Raw genomic sequence first — 22,540 nt, 5'->3', positions numbered from 1 at the left:
TCTGTATCAGTGAGTCCGCTTATTTTTCTTTTATTCATTAGCGCATTGTATTTTTTACATTCCACATATAAGTGATGTCATATAGTATTTTCCATTCTCTGTCTGACTTACTTCATTTAGCATAATGGCCTCCAAGTCCTTCCATGTTGCTGCAAATGGCAATGTTTTATTCTGCTTACGGCTGAGTAACATTCCCTTTTATACTACATCTTTATTCATTTGTCTGTTGATGGACACTTAGGTTGCTTCCATATCCTGCAAATAATGCTTCCATGAAACTGAGGTGCATGCGTCTTTTCAAATTAGTGTTTTTGTTTTTTCATGTACTTACTCAAGAGTGCAATTGCTGGGTCATATGGTAGTTTTATTTTTAGTTTTTTGAGATACTGTACTATTTGACAGCAAAATAAATAACTGTCAAAAACAGTTTTTTGTACTGTTTTTGGATACATTTTTAAAAGTGACACAGCAATTGTATTTAAAATAGAAATGATATACCTTTGAAAACCATTGAGTTGTATGATGAAATTTTTAGATTCTAACTTTTAAAACAGCATATCTAACTTAAAGTTATCCTAGGGAGTAGAAGCCTAAACCACAGCTCTCAAACTAACAGCTTAACAACGCTCATGAGTATCATACTTGCACTATATATTTGCCTATTTTTCTGAAAGAGTTCCCCCCCACCCCCCACCAGGAAAGTAATTTCTTTCTGCCTTGGATCCTTATAACCATTTTAAGAGGAATATTTTTCCTTGGAGACAGACCTGTCAATGCCTGATAGAGCTCATGCCAAGATCCTTGGCCTTGGGCCTTTAAAACTTGCTCCACATGCTGGTTTCCTCATATTAGGATCATTCCTGAAAATCTTCCCCCTACTTTTTGCTGTCAAATAGTCAACTTGAGCAGGTATATATTGGGTTGGCCAAAAAATTTTGTTCAGGTTTTCCTGTAATATGTTAAAGATCACCATAACAGCAGATTACCAGGGTGGTTGAGAAAGCAATTTTAATGACACTTTTAGGGCACCAGAGAGTATCTCCTAAGAGAGAGTTCAGTCAACACATGAGCCACTTTCAAGGGATAAGAAAAGAGCACTAATCATACTTCCTAACTCACCATTTTCCTGAAATTACTCTGTCAAACATTGCTAACCACTAAGATTTAAGGTAAAAGAAGAAGGGGGCAACAGGAGGAGATGGCTGGATGGCATCACTGACTCAATGGACATCAGTCTGAGTGAACTCCGGAAGATGGGGAAGGACAGGGGAGCCTGGTGTGCTGCAGTTCATGGGGTTGCCAAGAGTCAGACACAACTTAGCAAATGAACAACAACAAAGAATTAAATATAAAAGATACCTTTTAGTCTGTATCTCACTTGAACTCTACATTATTTGATAGTGGTAACAATTCCTTCTTTGAAACTACAGCCTCCACAACATTTCTCTCTTTGATCACCCCACACTTCTACAAATTACTCTCAAGTGCTTTCATATGCAGTTCTTGTTCTGTCTGTCATCAAACTCTGGCTGTCTTACTCTAAACACTATGTTAGATGATTTCACATACAGCTTGGTCTTTAGCTACCAATAGGGTGTTGTTATTCAATTGCCCAGTCATGTCCAACTCTGTGGCCCCATCGACTGTAGCACACCAGGCCTCCCTGTCCTTCAGCATCTCCTGAAGTTTGCCCAAGTTCATTCATCAGTGATGCCATACAGCCAGCTCATCCTCTGATGCCCTCTTCTCCTTCTGCCCTCAATCTTTCCCAACATCAGGGACTTTTCCAATGAGTCATGTGTTCTCATTAGATGACCAAAAATACTGGAGCTTCAACATCAGTCCTTCCAGTGAATATTCAGGGTTGATCTCCCTTAAGATTAACTGGATTGATCTCCTTGCTGTCCACAGGACTTTCAGGAGGCTTCTCCAGCACCACAGTTCGAAGGCATCAATTCTTTGGTATTCTGCCCTCTTTACGGTCAATACAGCTCAAATCTCTATTTGCAGCTTAGGTCTTTCTGCTGAGTTACATTTGAATCTTCCAACATATTCTTGATCTAGTTTTTGGTTTTGGTGTTATTTATCTTTCCCTTAGATATGAGTAAAAGTTTTGATCCAGAAATACATACAATGTATGTCCAGTGACTTCCTGTATATCTTAACACAAAATATCATAACCTGCAGGCACACATACCTCTCTAAATAATCAAGCAAAATCTGGCCACGCTCAGGTTATTTATTTCTCAACGTTGGAACTCTGCTTCATTCAGACGGGTCACTTCACTCTCCAGTATAGGCACCCTCAGGCTCTAGGATACTGCTCCCTAGGCTGCCCATTGGAGAAGGCAATGGCACCCACTCCAGTACTCTTGCCTGGAAAATCCCATGGGCGGAGGAGCCTGGTGGGCTGCAGTCCATGGGGTCGCTGAGGGTCGGACATGACTGAGCGACTTCCCTTTCACTTTTCACTTTCATGCATTGGAGAAGGAAATGGCAACCCACTCCAGTGTTCTTGCCTGGAGAATCCCAGGGACGGGGGAGCCTGGTGGGCTGCCATCTATGGGGTCGCACAGAGTTGGACACAACTGAAGTGACTTATCAGCAGGCTGCCCATCTCCTTTCTCATTGCATATCCAAATACCCTCCTTGTATTCAAGCATTGCCCCAGTTTCAACATACTCAGTATAGTTTGTTCTTAACTGTCCTAATATCCACTTATGTTAACATTTTGGAACTATATTAGGATGTTTTGGCCATAACAAAATTCTTTGGAAATTAAGTCATGTATAAGCTTCAACTTATAACAACATCGTGTTTCTATTCTTTGATTTCAAAATTATTACCTATGCTCTTAGAGTATGGGAATCTTTATTTTCTGACTTTTAATGTCTGAGAAAATGTTGTCAACACAATGGTGTTTTGAAGTGTTTATTATATAGATTATTAATAAGATTCTCATTTTTAAAGTCAAGGTGTATGACATACTGACAGAAAGACTGTTGATAATTGCTAAAATGTCAAGAGAATGGGAGAGATGTTATTATCCAGGAGTCTTAGAGCTTAAATTATATTCTGCTGGAATAATAGTCAACTATGGGATAAGAGTTCAAAATGTGCAAAATAGCTTCATGTCCAAATTTAGCTCCCTTAAAGAGTCTCTTCTATGGTTAAAATTCTCATAGCTCCTCAGAGTTAGTAAAACCCAAATAAAGACATATTTGAAAGAGTATTTTGTCTTAAACTGGTTTATCAGATCAGTCAAGTTAATTTCCAGACTTCAAGGAGTGTCAGAATAGACCAAGATGAGGGAGAGGAGTGGAGGGAAAAGTCTAGAACATGGAGCTTCAAGGAAGGAAATCCTTCAGGGGAGATACTTTGTGTGCTAAGGATGTGTGGTAAATGTGCTGAGTATGTGAGATGGAGTGAAGTGCGAGCTGCCAAAAAGTAGTGGGTGTAAAAAGCAGCCCTTGGATGAACTATATCTATACTAGATGGATGTGCTTTTGTGCAAGGCAACTGTTGTTGAATGAATTTCAGGTAGAGACTTATATTTAGTGAGAACATCAACAAATATAAAATCAGAATTGCCAGTTTGAGGGACATGTACTGTCAACATTTTCTAAGTGCCTTGAGTGGTTAGTTGCCTCACCAAAACTGTATTTAAGTATTTTGACTTTTGTTCAATTAATATTTACATAAGAAAAACAAAGGTTGATCAAGGAAAGGAGGAAAAGGTAGACCAAAGTAAGAACAGGAGAAAAGGAAAGTACATATAATTGGCATTAGTGTGAATGGTACAGTGTAGACATCTGAAATATTTATTTTATATACTTTCACTGTGAGAGAGTTATAGTACCATCATTTCTTTGAGAATAAAATGAGATTCAGAAGAATGAAGTAAATAATCTGGTGATACTTAGTAAAAGCTAAACCTGTTATTTGACTTTAACTGCAAAGTCCACACTTTTTTAAATAATTAAAATTAAAATAACAAAGACACGAAAAGACAAAGAAAGAAACATTATGAGAGCTTTGATTATTCCTTAGAATGTGACATATAAAAATGACTTAGACATTTTTATATGATGTCAAATTCACTCATAAAGGAAGGAAGTCAGTGTTCGGAGTTTAAACAATGTAAACCAATTTTTGATTAAGTGTCTTAGTTTAGGTTCTAGGAGCAGATCTTGAGTCATATGCAGATAGTTTATTTGGGAAGTGATCCCAGTAACCATGAACAGAGGAGTGAGGAAATGATAGAGAAAAGGTAAGGAAGCCAAAAAAGTATCACATTATTAAATGGGCTACCATAGTAACTTAATCCCATGTGATTGCCACCTCTGAGAGGAAAGAGCTGGGTATTAAGAACTAGCTCCTGGCAGTTGATGATTGAAGATTATTTCTGTGGACCATTGATTCACCAGCATTTCTAACCTTCTTTGTACATAAACAGAGAGGGCTCAGGCAGCCACAGCAAACCCTCAAGCAAAGAGCACGGGTTGCTGTTTGGAAGTCAGTTGACAGCTACTGTGAAAGGTAAGGGAGATAGGGACAGAAAAGTCATCTGATGCATTCTGGAAAACAGCAGGCTCAAAGAATATTAGGTTGTGGATAGAATCATTAAGTCGTCTAGAAAGATGCCCCGAACTCCTTCATCGAATATATTTGGTGAAGACATAAGGCTACCTCCCACAAAGCCATGGAAGATGCCCCTTGCACTTCGGCACAGTTAGCCGTGAACACTTAACACCCACATTAGCTATGCATCAAAGATTTCCATTGGAAATGGTGAAAGAGGTGTTTGGTGGAAAGTCTCAGCTTTAATTGAGGAGATGCACTGATTATTTCATTCTTAGTCTTATCTCAGTTCTGTTTTAGTGCCATTGCTGTTTTTCTGGGTCAAAATTCTTAACTCCCTTGGATTTTTCCTTTACTTCCTTTTTTTTTTTCTTTTGACAAGTAAGAAACTGCTATAAGAGGAAGTCTTTCTCCAAATGCATCTCTAGGGCACTATTAAAAGCTGGGAGCAGCAGGCTTTTCTCCTTCTGTTGGCTCTATGAGTCACTCACTCACTCATTATATGCATCATGAGCTTGAGCCTACCAGTAACTCTGTATCTGTAAAGGCAATTCATTTTGACAGTGCTATGCATCAAGAACTGTTTGAGACAAAGAGGTAAAATATGAAAATAAGAAAGAATTGGTCACAAAGGAGTTTATAATCTCATAGAGTATGTCAGTTAGTCAAGTATATAAATAGCTATAATAGAAGGCCATAGTGAAGAAACAGAATTACTATGGAAATATGAAGAGAGACAAAATTATCTCCATTAGGGTTTGGGTTATGGGAAGTTTAGCATGTTTGGAAAGCTACTACTTGAAGTTTGGAAAGATTTTGGACAAGTGGGGTTGTTGAGATATGGCAGTGGTATCCTCCAGTGAAAACAAATAAGAAAAATATGGGTTGTATTGAAGAAAGATGAAATAGCCTAATTTTCTCAGAATATGTAGTATAGGAGGACACACTGAGAGAAAAGCAAGATGTGAATAGTTACCTTGAAGCAATCAAGTTGCTGGTGAAAAGCCCTCTAGGAACCATGTATAATGAGACTCTATGAAAACTACAGTGTGTTTCTTCTCATATTGGACAAAGTGCCCACTCTATTGGCCATCTATGGGCATTTAGCTCAAAACATGGAATAAGAAATTCAACATTAGAAATCAAACTCTCTTCAGAAAAATTTCTAATTTATAGATAAAGAGGGCTTGCCCATACTAAACATTTAATAGAAATTACTTTACTCAACTGAGTAGCTGATCTTTATTTATGTTCTAGTAAAACATCTTTCTGAATATCTCAATTTTATAGTAACAAGTACCTTGAAGATAATAAGACAGATAAAACTGCCCTGAAAGACACAGAAGAATAAAGGTTCAAAAGAGTGTTTCTCACATTCTGTTTTGTGTGTGAATGAGTTGGGTGGTTAAAGCAATGCCATTATACCAGTTTCCAGTAAGTATGACAAACTGTTCTAATTAAGTCATTTAAAACAACAATTTTATTCCAAACATATGTGCAACCAAATGTATTTTAAAATAAATTTTTCATTGCTCTTTTATAAAAATCAGTTTTCATCATTGAAAATGTGATTTTATAAATTCATAATATTATAAACTAGAATTTGTGATAAGAAAATAAATTCCTTGCTTACTGAAATTTGCCCTGGCAACACAAATTATTCAAAACAACAACAAAAACCAGGAATAATTCACTTCTAAAATAATAATAGTATTAGCTAATTTATAAACATTAAAACAACTAAAACCATATTGTAAAAGCAGAAGTATGAAAAATCAATCTCAATAACACACATGTTCTTTAGAAAACATTAGATTAATCTGGAAGTATTTTTCCTTAAATGGAGTTCATCCATTCACCTCATTACACAGTTTGGTACTATACAATGGTAGTATATAATTCCATGTATAAATTTTTACATATTTCTTATTTATCATTATATTATCTCCATATGACATAAAGCTCTAAAATATGAATAATCTGGGTGCAAGTATTTTTTGAATGTTGTAAATTCTGCAAATTATATATTTTAATACATTGCAGTAATTGTTTAAAAAGCCAGTGGTATAACTTCATCTTTATTTCATAGTTCCTTTTTTGCAAATCCTAGCTCTGTCGCCTCCTAACTCTATGAAATTGGAAAAGTTCTTTACTTCTGTGAATTGAAGTTGCCACTCCTCTAACACAGTGAGTGGTGACACCACCCTTTTCACACAGCTGTGAAGGGGATTAAAACGATAAGTAGTTCTTGACACGTATTAGCCACTTAGTATGTGACAGCTTTGGCCATAAAATTAACTAAAGAACTCTTACAGTTCCTTATACCTGAAACTCCTCTGCCACCAGCCTGTGGTAATATCAGGCAGCACCTTTTTCCTCTACTACTACCATCAGCGTCCAGAATAACTTCCTGATTATCATTAAATCCTTCTCTCAGTCCATTTTCTACAAGGCAGTCTGTGTTATCCTTTAAAAATGAAAACTTGATCATATTATTTCACTAGCTTAAAACTTATCAATAGCTTCTTACTGCTCTTGGGGTAAGATTGAAAATTTAAAAAAAAATGGCTCAGAAGAACCTGGATAATGTGGCTTTTGTCTAGGTTTCAAGCATTTTTCCATATCTCTCTAAAAATGATCATATTTGTATAGTCTTCTCAAATATTCTGTTGTCCTTCCCAGAGTGCTTCTGGAATTTCTAGAATGCTCTTTCATTTCCTTGTTAGAAACTAAATATCCTTTATATTATTGGAAAAGAAAATATTTCAATTTGGATCTCTCTGTTTTAAACTCACATATAGCCTCCTGAGAGTCCCTTGGACTGCAAGGAGATCCAACCAGTCAATCCTAAAGGAAATCAATCCTGAATATTCATTGGAAGGACTGACGCTGAAGCTGAAACTCCAATACTTTGGCCACCTGAGGTGAAGAACTGACTCATTGGAACAGACCCTGATGCTGGGAAAGATTGAAGGCAGGAGAAGGGCATGACAAAAGATGAGATGACTGGATGGCATCACCAACTCAATGGATATGAGTTTGAGTAAACTCCAGGAGTTGGTGCTGGACAGGGAGGCCTGGCGTGCTGCAGCCCATGGGGTCACAAAGAGTCGGTCACGACTGAGCAACTGAACTGAACTGATAGCCATGTTATTTCCCTTTATAATATTTGTTTTCATTAGTAACTAGTAATAATTTGTGTGACTGTTTGAATGACATCTGTCTCCCCAGCTGAACAAGGAACTCATGAAGGAAAGGATTATGTATGAGTTTCATCATAATTTCACCCTTTATATATAGCAGACTACTTCTAATTTATTGCTTGATTGAATGACTTTAAAAAATACTAGCAAACCAAATCCAACAATTCATAAATAGGTTTACATATCATGACCAAGTGGAACTTATTGCAAAAGTTGAAGCTGTTTTAATAGCTTAAAACAAAAGAATAAAATATGCCCTGCCAATAGATAAAGTATAAAAAACAAATGACTACCTCAAATAGTTCAGCAAATATCCTCATGAGAACGCTCAACAAAGTAGGACTGAATGACAACTTCTTCAGTCTGATAAAGGATATCTACAAAAAACCCATAGCCACAAAATATTGACAAACTGAATGTTTTTCACTTAAAATTGGGAGCAAGTCAAGAAGTTCCCTCTTGCCATGTAAATTAAAAATTATATTAAAGGTCTTTGCAATTAGGCAAGATAAAGAAAAACAAATCCAGATTAGAAAGAAGTAAAATTTGTTCTATTTGCATATGGCATGAACTTGTGTATAACCATTCTAATTACTCTATTGAAATTATTAGGACTAATAAGCAAACTTAACAGGATTTACTTCAGGGTAAAAGATAAACATACAGAAAATAAATATTTCTATATACTAGATTAATATTCAAAAAATTAAAATAATTTCACTTATAATAGCATGAAAAAACAAAATACAAAAAAGTTAACAAAAGAAATTCAACATTTGAACACTGACAGTGACAAAACATTGTTGAAAGAAGATCTAAAGAAAGAGAAAGGCATTTCATGTTCGTGGATCAGAAAATTTAATATTGTTAAAATGACAGCACTTCTCAAAGTGATCTAAAGATTCAGTGTGATTTGTATCAAAATCCTAGATTCTTTTTTGTAGTAACTGACAATCTAAAGATAAAATTTATATTAAAAAAGCAATGAATCCAGAACAGCCAAAACAATTTGAAAAGAACAAAGTCGAAAGACTTATACTTTCCTATTTCAAAATTTACTACAAAGCTACAGTAATCAAGAAAGTGTGGTACTGACATTAGATATATAGAACAGTGGAACAGAAGTGAGAGTCCAGAAATAAACTCTTACATTTCTGGTCAGTTGACAAGGGTGCCAAGATAGTTAAATGGGGAATATTTTTTTCAATAAATGGTACTAAAATAGCTGGATAACCATACACAAAAGAATGAAATTGAACCTCAACACTTTCACCCGAGATAGTAAAAACAATTATTTACACAAAAATGTGTACACAAATGTTCATAACAGCATTGCTCATAATAGTCCAAAGTAGAAACAACCAAAATGTCTATCAACCAAAGAACAGATAAATAGTATGTTGCATATCCATACAATGGAATATTATTTTCCATTAAAAGGTAATGAAATACTGATAAACACTACAACAAGATGATTGAAAACATTATACTAAGTGAAAAAAGACAGTGACATGTAACCACATCTTTCAATGTATTTGAAATATCCAGAACAGACAAATATACAAAGTCATAATAAGATTAGTTATTGCTGACAGATAGGGGTGTCATGGGGAGGCAAAAGATTTGTGGTTTCTTTCAGAGAGGTCAAAGCTGTTCTAAATTTTGTTTGTGGTGATGGTTGCACAAATCTATGAAGTACTTGAAGGCATTAAATTACACACATTAAATGGGTAAATTGTATGTTATATGAATTATGTCTCCCGCAGTTCAGTTCAGTTGCTCAGTTATGTCCCACTCTTTGGGACCCCAAGGACTGCAGCACACCAGGCTTCCCTGTCCATCACCAACTCCCAGAGCTTACTCAAACTCATGTCCAGAGAGTCAGTGATGCCATTCAACCATCTCATCCTTTGTCATCCCGTTCTCCTCCTGCCTTCAATCTTTCCCAAGATCAGGGTCTTTTCAAATGAAAGGCCATATCAGGTGGCCAAAGAATTGGAGTTTCAGCTTTAGCATCAGTCTTTCCAGTGAATATTCAGGACTGATTTCCTTTAGGATGGACTGGTTGGATCTCCTTGCAGTCCAAGGGACTCTCAAGAGTCTTCTCCAACACCACAGCTCAAAAGCATCAATTCTTTGGCACTTAGCTTTCTTTTTAGTTCAGCTCTCATATCCATACACGACTACTGGAAAAACCATAGCTTTGACTAGATGGACCTTTGTTAGTAAATTAATATCTCTGCTTTTTAATATGCCGTCTAGGCTGGTCATATCTTTTCTTCCAAGGAGCAAGTGTCTTTTAATTTCAGGCTGCAGTCATCATCTGCAGTGATTTTGGAGCCCAAGAAGATAAAGTCTCTCACTTTTTCCATTATTTCAGATACTTTGAAGTGGATTGTGTAAGCACACAAATTAATTCTAAAATCAATGTTATACATTGAAGATATTTTGTAATAAATATACTAAATACACTAATTTTTTTATGTTTAATGGCTATAAAATATAAACTCCCCCAGTTGCTCTATTAATTAGAAATTTGCATGCATTTATGAAGGTGTTCTGGAGCCCATCCATAAGCAACAGTTTAAATGTGTATCTTATATGTGAGTGTCATATCTTAAACAGCTTTTTGTTTCCCCAAACTGTGAAACTGGATTTGATGTTTCATCATGGCCTCTGAAATTAAATCCACTACCAAATCATTAGTGAGCTATGTAGATTTTATTTGTCAGATTCAAGAAAAGAGAAGACAGGGTTTATACCAAACTTTACACAGAAAAGGCCTTAATAAATATCCCATTTTACATTTCAGTCATCCCATAAATTCTTTATTCAGTTGTCACTGTTTTATCTTAACTTTCTCTCCACTAGTCTAAACCTGTTTGTATCTGCTTCCTTTGTTACACAGATTTCATGATGATCTCACAGATTTACTCAACTGCCAGCTGACATATAGACCTGGACATACAACTTCCAAGTAAGTTCCTTATGGCCTTATCTCAGTAAAACTGATGGTATTTTGTTGCCTGTATGCAAGAAACATTTTCTCTTTATCTACTGCTGCTGCTGCTGCTGCTGCTGCTGCTGCAAAGTCGCTTCAGTCGTGTCTGACTCTGTGCGACCCCGTAGACGGCAGCCCACCAGGCTCTCCCATCCCTGGAATTCTCCAGGCAAAAAAACTGGAGTGGGTTGCCATTTCCTTCTCCAATCCATGAAAGTGAAAAGTGAAAGTGAAGTCACTCAGTCGTGTCCGACTCTTCGCGACCCCATGGACTGCAGCCTACCAGGCTCCTGCATCCATGGGATTTTCCAGGCAAGAGTCCTGGAGTGGGGTGCCATTGCCTTCTCCTCTCTTTATCTAAATCCTTATAATTAAATATAGAGTCTTATTAAGCTAATTTGTTAAATGAATCATTAGCATGTTCTTGATGCCTAAACTTTGCAATTCAGTTGGACAACGATTTATTGACACAATGTGTCAATAACATGGTACACATTGGATACATACAAGTACATGGTCCTTGTGCTTAAATCAAGTCCTTTCACAAACATGACCTAGATTAACATTCTTCCAATACTGTAAAGAAACTCAGGCTCAAGTAAAGAAAGTAAGGAAATAAAGGCTCAAGAAGATCCTGTTGAGTCACATACCCAGTGTCCAGATTTGTGCTCACAGTTCCTAATAATAAATGTTTTCTTTTTTAATTTGACCAGTGAGTCACACTAACTATAAAACTGTATGCATACATTATCTTACTTAGGTTTCATAAAATTCCATTCACAGATTCCAAAAACATTTAATCAGAATACTTTGTATATGTATTTTTAGGCCCTATATCTGTCAGGGCTCTTATTTACGTAAGACAGGATCTGCTATGGCTAATTTGAGCAGAGAGGAATTTACTGCAGGGCAATCAATGCTGTGAGTGGGTCTTTGTTGTGATAGTGAGAGGTGCAGTCTCATTTTGATATACAGTTTCCAGACCCACACATTCTGGTTTGGGGAGTGAAGTATACAGAACCATGTGCTGCTATCTGAGGAACATTTTAATGTGTATTTCCAAGCAAGTGCTGTAGCTGTCTTCAGTATTCCTGTCCACTCGTCTATAGTTTAGGTGATTTCTAGGTGATAAGACACCTGGTAAGGCTAATGAATCCTGTGAACAAGAGCTTCTTTCATTCTGAACATGAGTTTCTTGATCAGAAGAGATAATAAGATAATATGGTGGTAAATATTTCATAAAATACAGATATGGCTACTTTTAGAAGTGTGATGGGCAATAAAGTAAAAACTATATACAAAATAACTGTCTATTAAAACAGGAAAAATTTTGGAAAGTAATTTATTTGCCATCAAGTGATTTGTTACTCAGATATATGGCCATGTGGAAGGCCTGAGGTTAGACATAGCTGATATTATATCAGGTGAAATTGGTGGAAAATGTCAACTTAGATGATGGTTATCCTGTGTTTTTACATCTGTCCACTATATCCATTCCTTCTACCATAACTACTTTGTCAATAAATTCATTAGGCGAGTTATGCAGATGTTTGGGTAAAAAGGCTAACTGATATCTGTAGAGTAGTTTATTTTGTCAGCATAAGACTTATTCCGAGAGGAAAGTTTTCCAAATTTTTACCAATTCTCCATTCCTACTCTTTCCAAATCCTTGACCATCTTGGCAAACCATTCTTTAGCTCATTCTCTGAGGTTTAAGTGTCTATACTTTGGAATATATTTCCTTCCTGGAAAAAAATATTTCCTACCTACAAGGAAGTTTTCTCTACTATCCTTCAGCGTCAAACCTAGATTGGGCTGTAGTACTCCACTAGTCTACTTCTAGCAAGCGCAGCCATTCTGTATAAAGAGATTTGTAAATTAAGCTTGTTACTGTTCCTCCTTATTAAACTAGAGAACTCCATATGAGGCTAAAGCTGTGGTCTGGGGGCCCCTTGGGCAGCACAGCAGGAGTGAACACACTGAGAATGTGAGCCATCTGCTTTTGGCCTTCTTCACTTATAGCACCACATTATGTCACATCAAATACTTCAAGTACTGTGCGATAATCCTGGTAATGTCAGAATTTATGGCTTGCTGCATCAGAAGACATCCAAGTCATGACAGACAACTGAGGTTGCATGTTCACCTCATGTCCCATGGCCCAAGAGCAGACTTTCCAGGTAGACTAGTGGTAAAGAATCTGCCTGCTATTGCAGGAAATGCAGGAGACTTGGATTTGATCCCTGGGTAGGGAAGATCCTCTGGAGTGGGAAATGACAACCCACTCTAGTATTCTTGCCTGGAAAATTCCATGAACAGAAGAGCTTAGTGGGCTACAGTCCACGGGGTCTCAAAGAGTTGGACAGGACTGAGCCTGCACGCACGCACACACACAAACACACACACACACACAGCCCAAGAGTAAATTGAGAGCTCAATAGGGCTCCACTGTGATTGAGTTAGTGCAGTTTGCCTATCATCCTTATCAAGCACTGACATTTTAAACCAATGTGCTTGACCATAATGGCCAAATGACAAGACCGCTTATGCCACAGATTGTGTCTATAATGAGAACTAAGAGCACTTTGCTTCCTGCAAATAAGTACTGTAATTTAGAGTTTTCAGACAAATATAACCTGAGATAACTTACAACAACAGGCATTATTACATAAAATGCTAGAGGTTTACTTTACAAATGAGAAAACATTTTTTAAATAAGGAAGATCTGAGATCAGAATAATGAACAAAGAAATTGGCAAATATCTGGGATGATATGAATTATCAATCCTATTATCTAATTTTAGAAGTTAAAAACCAATAGAAACATATTAGACAATAACATATAAGCCAAAAAGAGAGATATGAGAAGATTTAAAGGGTTCCAAAATCCTAGTTTGTAGGCTAGGATTAACCTTTGAATGATTATGTATCTATGGTAAAAGTACAATGGCAACCACTGAAATATTTGACGTGTGTGTAACTTCCAAAAGAAGGATTTAGAGTTTTAAAAAAATCAATCCTAAGAAACAGTATAGTAAGGAAAATCAAACAATATAGACAAAAAAGAACAAAACAAGAGAGATATCAAGTCATACATATTTGTGATTGAAATACATATAAAGGAAATAGAACCAGCAGTAATAAAAAAATAAATGAACAAATAAAAATGAAGGCACTGATGCTAGGTAAAATTCACATGTATGTTGTTTATAAAAAATAAAGTTAAAATAGGTGTACAGGCAGTAAAGTCAGAATCACAGTGGCATAAGATGGCTTTTGTTTGTGTTCCATCCATCAACAATGAAAATCTGGCATCCACAAACAAAAGTGCCTTTGAAGAAACTAGGGGGTTAGTCACCATATGTGAAGGGATATAAGAGGAGTCTTATCCATCTTTGTGTCAAGTAATAGGCAGAGGGTCCCTGGTTCTGGCTGTGGATTCTGCAGTGTCCTGTAAACCAGCTCCAGTCCCTCTCAGTTACGGTCCAGGAGGCCCTGGGGAATGCTAATGCAGATGATCACTCATGAACATGAGAGCCTCTATGGAAGTCCCGGTTTCCAAAAAAGAAATTTCAACATTTTGTTGGAGGAAAAATTACAGATCTTCCATGACTTACAATGGAGTTATATCTTGGTAAACCCTCATGAGCTGAAAGAACCATAATTTGAAAATGCGTTTAATACACCTAACCTACCAAACATCATAACTTAGCCTAACCCCCCTTAAACATACTCAGAGCACTTACATTAGCCTAGAGTTGGCAAAATCATCTAACACAAAACCTATTATTTAATAAAAGTGTTGACTATCTCATGTGTGTAATGAATTGAATGCTGTACTAAAGGTGAAACTCAGAATGGTTGTATGGGTGCAGAATGCCCATAAATATATCGGTTGTTTACTGTTGTGATCATGTGACTGACTAGGAGCTGTAGTTCACTGTCACTACCCAGCCTCACAAGAGAATATCGTTTGTCATCAGCCTAGCCCTTTTCTTCAGAATTTGAAGTAAGGTTTTTACTGAAAGCATGTTGTTTTTGCACCATCATAAAACTGAAAAATATCAAGTAGGGATTCTGCTTACAGATCTTAAGTTAGGATTCATCTGTATATATTTGGATCCACTGCAGTGGGCAGGGGAAACAGTTTTACTTTACCTACATCCCTTCCCTCAAGAAAGTACAGCATAGGATCAAGAAACATCTTTTTTTGACCAATGATTTATTCAATCAAGGAAAGAGAGAGTGTGTGAGTGAAAACCTGGCTTCCTCAGCTCTGCAGGATGCTGCCAAAATGACTAATTTCTATCTCATATCATCTAGAGCACTGAACCATGACTGCAGGATGGAAAGAGGCAGGGAGAATGGTAGATAGAACTCCTGAGGATATTAAAGGCATATCTCAGAGATACTGAGGGTATGGTTCCAAACCACCACAATAAAGTAAATATTGCCATAAAACAAGTCACATGAATGTTTTACTTTACCAGTGCATAAAAAGCTGTATTTATACTACACTGTAGTCTATTAAGTGTGCAATAGCATTATGTTTAAGAAACACTGCACATACCTTAATTAAAAAATGTTTTATTACCAAAAAATGCTAACCATCATCTGCCAATGTAAGGTTGCCATAAACCTTTCATTTTTTAAAAAATGTATTGTCTATGAAGTGCAGTAAAGCAAAATAGAGTAAAATGAGGGATACCTGTAAGAGGCTGTGGTTCTTAACTGCATTGGGGATTCCATCAAGAAGGCAATCCACAAATGACTGGAGCTACCTCACTTGGGGATGCCCCACCTGCCCTATAGGCACCTTTTGCATTCTATATGCTTCACCACATGTACACACCTGCCCTCTGGTCGGCTCTCTACATAGAGTCTCCACAGTGTCAAGAAAGAGTTTTGACAGGCAGCTAAGGAATAGCCACAGAAAGTCAGTCGAATCTGTGGACCATGTTGAGACCACAAACTTCAGCTTTAGCACCATGTTTGAAAAAACAAGAAAGACTGTCAGCACTTGGCCTGGTATATTGCAGCATCCAGAGAAAGCCCACAATATTAAATATTCTGCCACAAGATAGAAAGCAAGAGTAAGGCAAGTATCCTACAGGAAGTCTGAGATAGCCTCAAAATCTCTAGCAGGGGCAATGGAAGGTATTTCTCTTCTGAAGGCACTCTGTAAAGACTGGAGGAAGTGACTGTTCCTTCAAATATGAAGACGAACACCACAAAACTACAAAGAATATGAAAAATAAAAATAACATGATACCACCGAGGGATCATAGTAATCTTCTGGTAAATGAACCCAAAGTCATGAAGATCTGCCTTTTATCAGATAAAGAATTCAAATAGACATTTTAAGAAAATTCAATGAAATACATGAAAATATAGAAAGAGAGTTCAACAAAATTGGGAAAGTAATATAAGAACAAAATGGGAATTTCAGCAAAGAGATAGAAATCATAATAAAAAGAACTGGATAGAAATTATGGAGGTGTCATAGAAATTCAAAATTGTAAGTATTGAAATGAAAAGTGCAATAGAGAGAATTAACAACAGAATATATCAAACAGAAGAAAGAATCTGTGAGATGAAATACAGGAAATTTGAAATAATCCAGTTGGAGGATAACAAGAATAAGGATAAAAAAGAATAAAGTAGAAGTGATATATTGGGTATCATCAAAAGTGTCAATTTAAGAATTATTGGAGACTCAGGAGGAGAAGAGAGAGAGGAGAGGCAGAAAGCTTATTTAAAGAAAAAATGGCTGGGAAATTCCCAAATCTAGGGGAAAATTTGATATGCAAATTCTTGAAAGTCATAGATCACCAAACAAAATAAATATAAAAATACCCTCCTTGATATTTTTATCAAAGACAAAGAGAGACACTTAAGAAAGAGAAAAACTTGTAAATTGTAATGGAACCCCCGTACAACTGCTAGTTAATTACTCAGTAACTTTACAGCCCAGGAGAGCATAAAATGACATAGTCAAAGTACTGGAAGAAACTATTCTATCTAGCATATTATAGCGCACCAAAAACTCTTTTAGCAAAGCAATTCCTCAGAAATAAAAAAAGAAATAAAGACTTTCCTAGACAAACAAAACCTGAGGTTATTCATCACCTTCACTGCTTGACAGAAAAAAGCTGAAAGGAGTTCTATAAGCTGAAATGAAAGGGTGCTAATTGGTAATACAAAAACATATAAAATATACAACATACCATTAAACATAAATGAATAGTCAAATTCAGCATATTCTATTAGTATAATGTTGTTGTTCAGTCGCTCAGTTGTTTCTGATTCTGTGACCCCATGAACTGCAGCGAGCAAGGCTTCCCTGTCCTCTACCATCTCCCAAAGTTTGCTCAAACTCATGTTCATTGAGTTGGCCATCGTATCCAACCATCTCATCCTCTGTTGTCCCCTTCTCCTCCTGCTCTCAATCATTCCAAGCATCAGGGTCTTTTCCAATGAGCTGGGTTTTTATATCAGGTGGCCAAAGTATTGAAGCTTTAGTTTCAGCATCAGTACTTCCAAAGAATATTCGGGGTTGGTTACCTTTAGGATTGACTGGTTTGACCTCAGGAGTCTTCTCCAGCCTGAGATCTCAGGAGTCTTCTCTCAGGAGCCTTCTCTCAGGAGTCTTCTCCAACACCACAGGTTGAAAGCATCAGTTCTTTGGTGCTCAGTCTTCTTTTTGGTCTAACTCTCACGTCCATACAAGGCTACTGGGAAAACCATAGTTTTGACTACACAGACCTTTGTCAGCAAAGTGATGTCTCTGCTTTTTAATATGCTGTCTAGGTTTGTCATAGCTTTTCTTCCAAGGAGCAAATGTCCTTTAATTTCATGGCTATAGTCATTGTCCACAGTGATTTTGAGCCCAAGAAAATAAAATCTGCTACAGTATCCACTTTTTAAGTGATGGGACCAGATGCCATGATCTTAGCTTTTTGAGTGTTGAGTTTTAAGCCAGCTTTTTCAGTTTCCTCTTTCACCTTCATCGAGTCTCTTTAGTTCCTTTTTGCGTTCTACCATTAGAGTGCTATCATCTGCATATCTGAGGTTATTGATATTTCTGCAAGCAGTCTTGATTCCAGCTTGTGATTCATCCATCCCGGCATTTCGCATGATGTACTCTGCATAGAAATTGAATGAGTAGGGTACACTTGGTGTACACTTTTCCCAATTTTGAACCAGTCCATTGTTTCATGTCTGGTTCTAACTGTTGCTTCTTATCCTGAATACAGGTTTCTCAAGAGACATGTAAGATAGTCTTGTATTCCCATCTCTTTAAGAATTTTTATAGTAGCCAATGAAACCCATGTCCAAATTCTAGCTTATAGAATTGTAAGATAATAAGTTTATATTGTTTAAGTCACTAAGCTTGTAGTAATTTGTTAAAGCAACAAAAGAAAAATAGTACATTCTTTGGATAATTTTATGAAGCTCATATATTCTTGTTAATACAAATTAAGAACAAGAAAGGGAAATTAATCTTCTTTTTGAGCCAAAGAAAAGAAAAATACCTGCAAACTAAATCCACCAATGTATAAAAATAATACATTTTAAGTAAGTATGATTTGACAGAGATACAAGGATGGTTTAACATTAACAGAGTAAAGGAATAATCTGTTAGGATCGCCTCAGTAGATTAAAAATCTTTCCTCCAATAAAATTTCACCATGCATTCATGATTAGAACCAGAAATAAAAAGGAATTTTTTAACTGTAAATATTCTAGCTTATGAAAACCTTCATGAAATAAACTTATTGGTGAAATGCTAAAGTAATTACCTTTGAAAGTAGAAATAGGACAAGAATACTCACCACCACTTTCCCAAGGATATTCTGTAGACTCTAATTCAGGATAGTGATAATAATAAATAAATGGTATAAGAAAAGGAAAAAAGAAGAAAACTGTCATTTAACTGTCATCTACTTAGATAAAAAAGGAATTTTTTTACATGTTTGTAGAAACGGATTTACTTATGACTTCATTAGTAAAGTAAAGTTGTTCAGTCGTGTCCGACTCTTTGTGACTCCATGGCAAGAGTACTGGATTGGGTTGCCATTTCCTTCCCCAGGGGATCTTCCGGACCCAGGGATTGAACCCAGGTCTCCTGCATTGCAGGCAGACACTTTACCCTCTGAGCCACCAAGGAAGCCACAGTTGTTTCTTAAGCTATGTGATATCTACATTGATGTACATAATAGTATTATTCAATCCTATGAATAATATATTGAATATTCAATTCTTATTCTTACATATGTACTATGACAAAACATTTTATTTTAATCACACAGAGATTGCTTTTTTTGCTTTTGTTCTATTTTATATCTATAGTTCCCTATCAAATATTGTATCTAATTTGATATTTTGCTATCATTTTTAACATACTTTTTTGTGTTGTTTAGATCTGAAATATATAAACATATATTTTTGTATGATTCCACAGATCAGAATGACTACTGATTATTTCCCTAAAGGTAGATGTTGTAAGTTCTTTATTGACACAAACTTAGTCTGTTTGTTGACACAAACTTGACTGTTTAATAGCCACATTGCTACTAGTGTGTACTAATTTTTCATTTAACTGAAACTTATAACCCTAAGCTACATAATTAAATGAACCTGTACTTCATTCACAACTTCTGCATTCATCAAGTATGAAATGAGTGGTATATATTAAAAATTCTGTTTGACACTGGGGCTTATGTAGCTCATAGTCTAATAGGAAAGACTGACAATGAATCAATTAAACATACCACGTAAATTTTATGTCAGATTGTGATGGAAGGAAGTCAAAAGAACTTGACTTCTTCAGATAGGCCCCAGTATTGGCCTTTGGCACAGATATATCATGGCACATTCATTTAAGCAGTTTGCAATCTGAAACTCAGTGTGCATGGCAAGAAAAAAATGAAGCAGAAATTAGAAAGTTTGTTTCTGCTATTGTTACCATATTAAAGAGTTAGATATTGTCCTAAAGGTGTTAGATACTAACCTCCTTGCAACTTATGCAAGGAAAAGAAAATGTGTTTTACACTTCCAAAATATTATTTTCATCACCAAGACAGAGTAGATTAAAGAAGTTACATTATACATTATCACCAATATATAAATTATATTATCACAAATTATAGATTGAGTTAAAGGTAGGATAATTGACTGTTAAGGGCATAGGCTTTTGAATGAGAATACCCAAAGTAAATCCATTACTGGCTTAGCCTCCAAAATCTCCCTTAATATCTTTCTCAAATTGCATGATTCAATCCTGCAATCTAAGGTGTGGCATGAGTGAAAATATAGTTTTTAGAAAAACTACTATATGAAGAGTTACTGCCATACACTATTATATCAGTAAAGAATGATATCAGCAAACAGTGCATGCCTTTTTTTCAGTGACCACACAAACTTTTCACTCATGAAAAGTTTATTTGTGCAACTAACCTGCATTAGCTTATAATACATTGCAGCCTCTTAGCACTTCTTCAAAATCTGTTACGTGAAATACTTGTAATTCAAATAATTACAAATGGCAATAGGGTCAATTAAATTCCAGCCTTAAAAAGATGTTAAATAGGCTCCTTTTAAAAACCCACCTTCTAATTACTCTCGGAAATAGTAACTAGGCATCAACTCTATAAATACTAAGATTGTTGTTTTAGGAGACAAGCTTCAAGCCAGAAGTCGAGTTTTACATAACCCCTTCCCATCCTTCATTTCAGCCACTTCAAAGTGTGTATTTGCAGCCAGACAGCCCTTGACAGGCCCCTGAGGGTGCTACAAGAGTCTAAGTCAAATGCTCCACAAGAGTTAAGCTGAAGTTATTCTATGGTTGATGTTATTTGTGTCTGAGTTCAAACGTTTCAAGTCAAAATAAGTTTTCCTATTGTGAGCTATAGAGCCAAGAGTCATGATGAATCAATTATCTAAATGTTTAAGTAAGCTTCAAAGGAACTTTTAAAATCAGCAACTGGAGCAGTGTGCAGATATTCTATGCCCTACATGCACTCTGATAAGTATTGATACGATGGTGTCTCGGGCCAGTTTGCCCAACTGCCCACAGCATTCACCTGCAGATGACGACTGTGTTTCCTGAGTATCTTGTACCTAAAATCTGTGGATTATTCTTCATTCAACCTTCTACTCAGAGGGAACAGAGTGGTCTTCTGAAATTTTAAGTAAATTAAGTAGCACCACCCTCTCTAAAAACCCTCTCTTGGACGTGGGATAAACTCCAAATTCTGTAATATGGCCCCAGGGCTCCGCAAAATCTGGCCAGGGCCTTCTCTAACTAAACCTTCTCCATCAGACCAACCAGATAGTTCCTCAAGCACACATAGCTCTTGTCTATTTTGGGATCAGTTTAGTCAGTTCAGTCACTCAGTTGTGTCCGACTCTTCGCAACTCCATGGACTGTAGCATGCCAGGCTTCCCTGTCCATCACCAACTCCCAGAACCTACTTAAAGTCATATCCATCGCATCGGTGATGCCATCCAACCATCTCATACTCTGTGGTCCCCTTCTCCTCCTGCCTTCAATCTTTCCCAGCATCAGGGTCTTTTCCAATGAGTCCATTCTTCACATCAGGTGGCCAAAGTATTAGAATTTCAGCTTTAGCATCAGTCCTTCCAATGAATGCTCAGGACTGATCTCCTTTAGGAAGGACTGGTTGGATCTCCTTGCAGTCCAAGGGACTCTCAAGAGTCTTCTCCAGCACTAGAGTTCAAAAGCATCAATTTTTCAGTGCTCAGCTTTCTTTATAGTCCAATTATCACATCCATACATGACCACTGGAAAACCCATAGCTTTGACTAGATGGACCTTTGTCGGCAAAGTAATGTCTCTGCTTTTTAATATGTTGTCTAGGTTGGTCATAGCTTTTCTTCCAAGGAGTTAGCGTCTTTTAATTTCATGGCTGCAATCACCATCTTCAGTGATTTTGGAGCCCCCCAAAATAAAGGCTGTCACTGTTTCCATTGTTTCCCCATCTATTTGCCATGAAGTGATGGGACCAGATGCCATGTTCTTAGTTTTCTGAATTTGGGGATATTTTTACTTATTTCTGAAATGTGAAACTCTTCTCTACTCAGGACTTGACTTGACTCCTGTGCTGTGCTGTGCTTAGTCACTCAGTCGTGTCCAACTCTTTGTGACCCCATGGACTGTAGCCCACCAGGTTCCCACGTCCATGGGATTCTCCAGGCAAGAATACTGCAGTGGGTAGCCTATCCCTTCTCCAGGTGTTCTTCCTGACCCAGGACTTGAACCAGGGTCTCCTTCATTACAGGTGGACTCCTTACCAGCTGAGCTACCAGGTAAGCCCGTGACTTAATTCCTACTAACCTTCAAGTCTCAGCCAAAACATGATTTTCTGACTTCTCAGAAAAGCTGATTATCACCACTGCTGAGACTTCAATTGGGCACTCTTCTATAAAATATATATATATACATATTTGCCTGCACTGGGTCTTAGTTGCGGCACACAGAATCTCTGTTGCAGCATGTAGGACCTTCAGCTGTGGCCTGAGGAATCTTTTTAATTGTGGCATGTGGGCTCTTAGTTGCAGCGTGTGGGATCTAGTTCTCTGACCAGGGATTGAACCTGGGCCCTCTGCATTGGAAGTGAGGGCATAGACCACCACGGAAGTCCCAATATGGCATTCTTATTCTTCCAATGCTTCTAGATAGTGGAATGCATGAAAATACCAGTAAATCTCAAACATGTACAGCCATTAATTT

Source organism: Budorcas taxicolor, chromosome 7 (genome assembly GCF_023091745.1).
Source record: "Budorcas taxicolor isolate Tak-1 chromosome 7, Takin1.1, whole genome shotgun sequence".
Taxonomy (NCBI): domain Eukaryota; kingdom Metazoa; phylum Chordata; class Mammalia; order Artiodactyla; family Bovidae; genus Budorcas; species Budorcas taxicolor.
The sequence above is the reverse complement of the archived record's forward strand: the minus strand, read 5'-3'. Positions refer to the sequence as shown.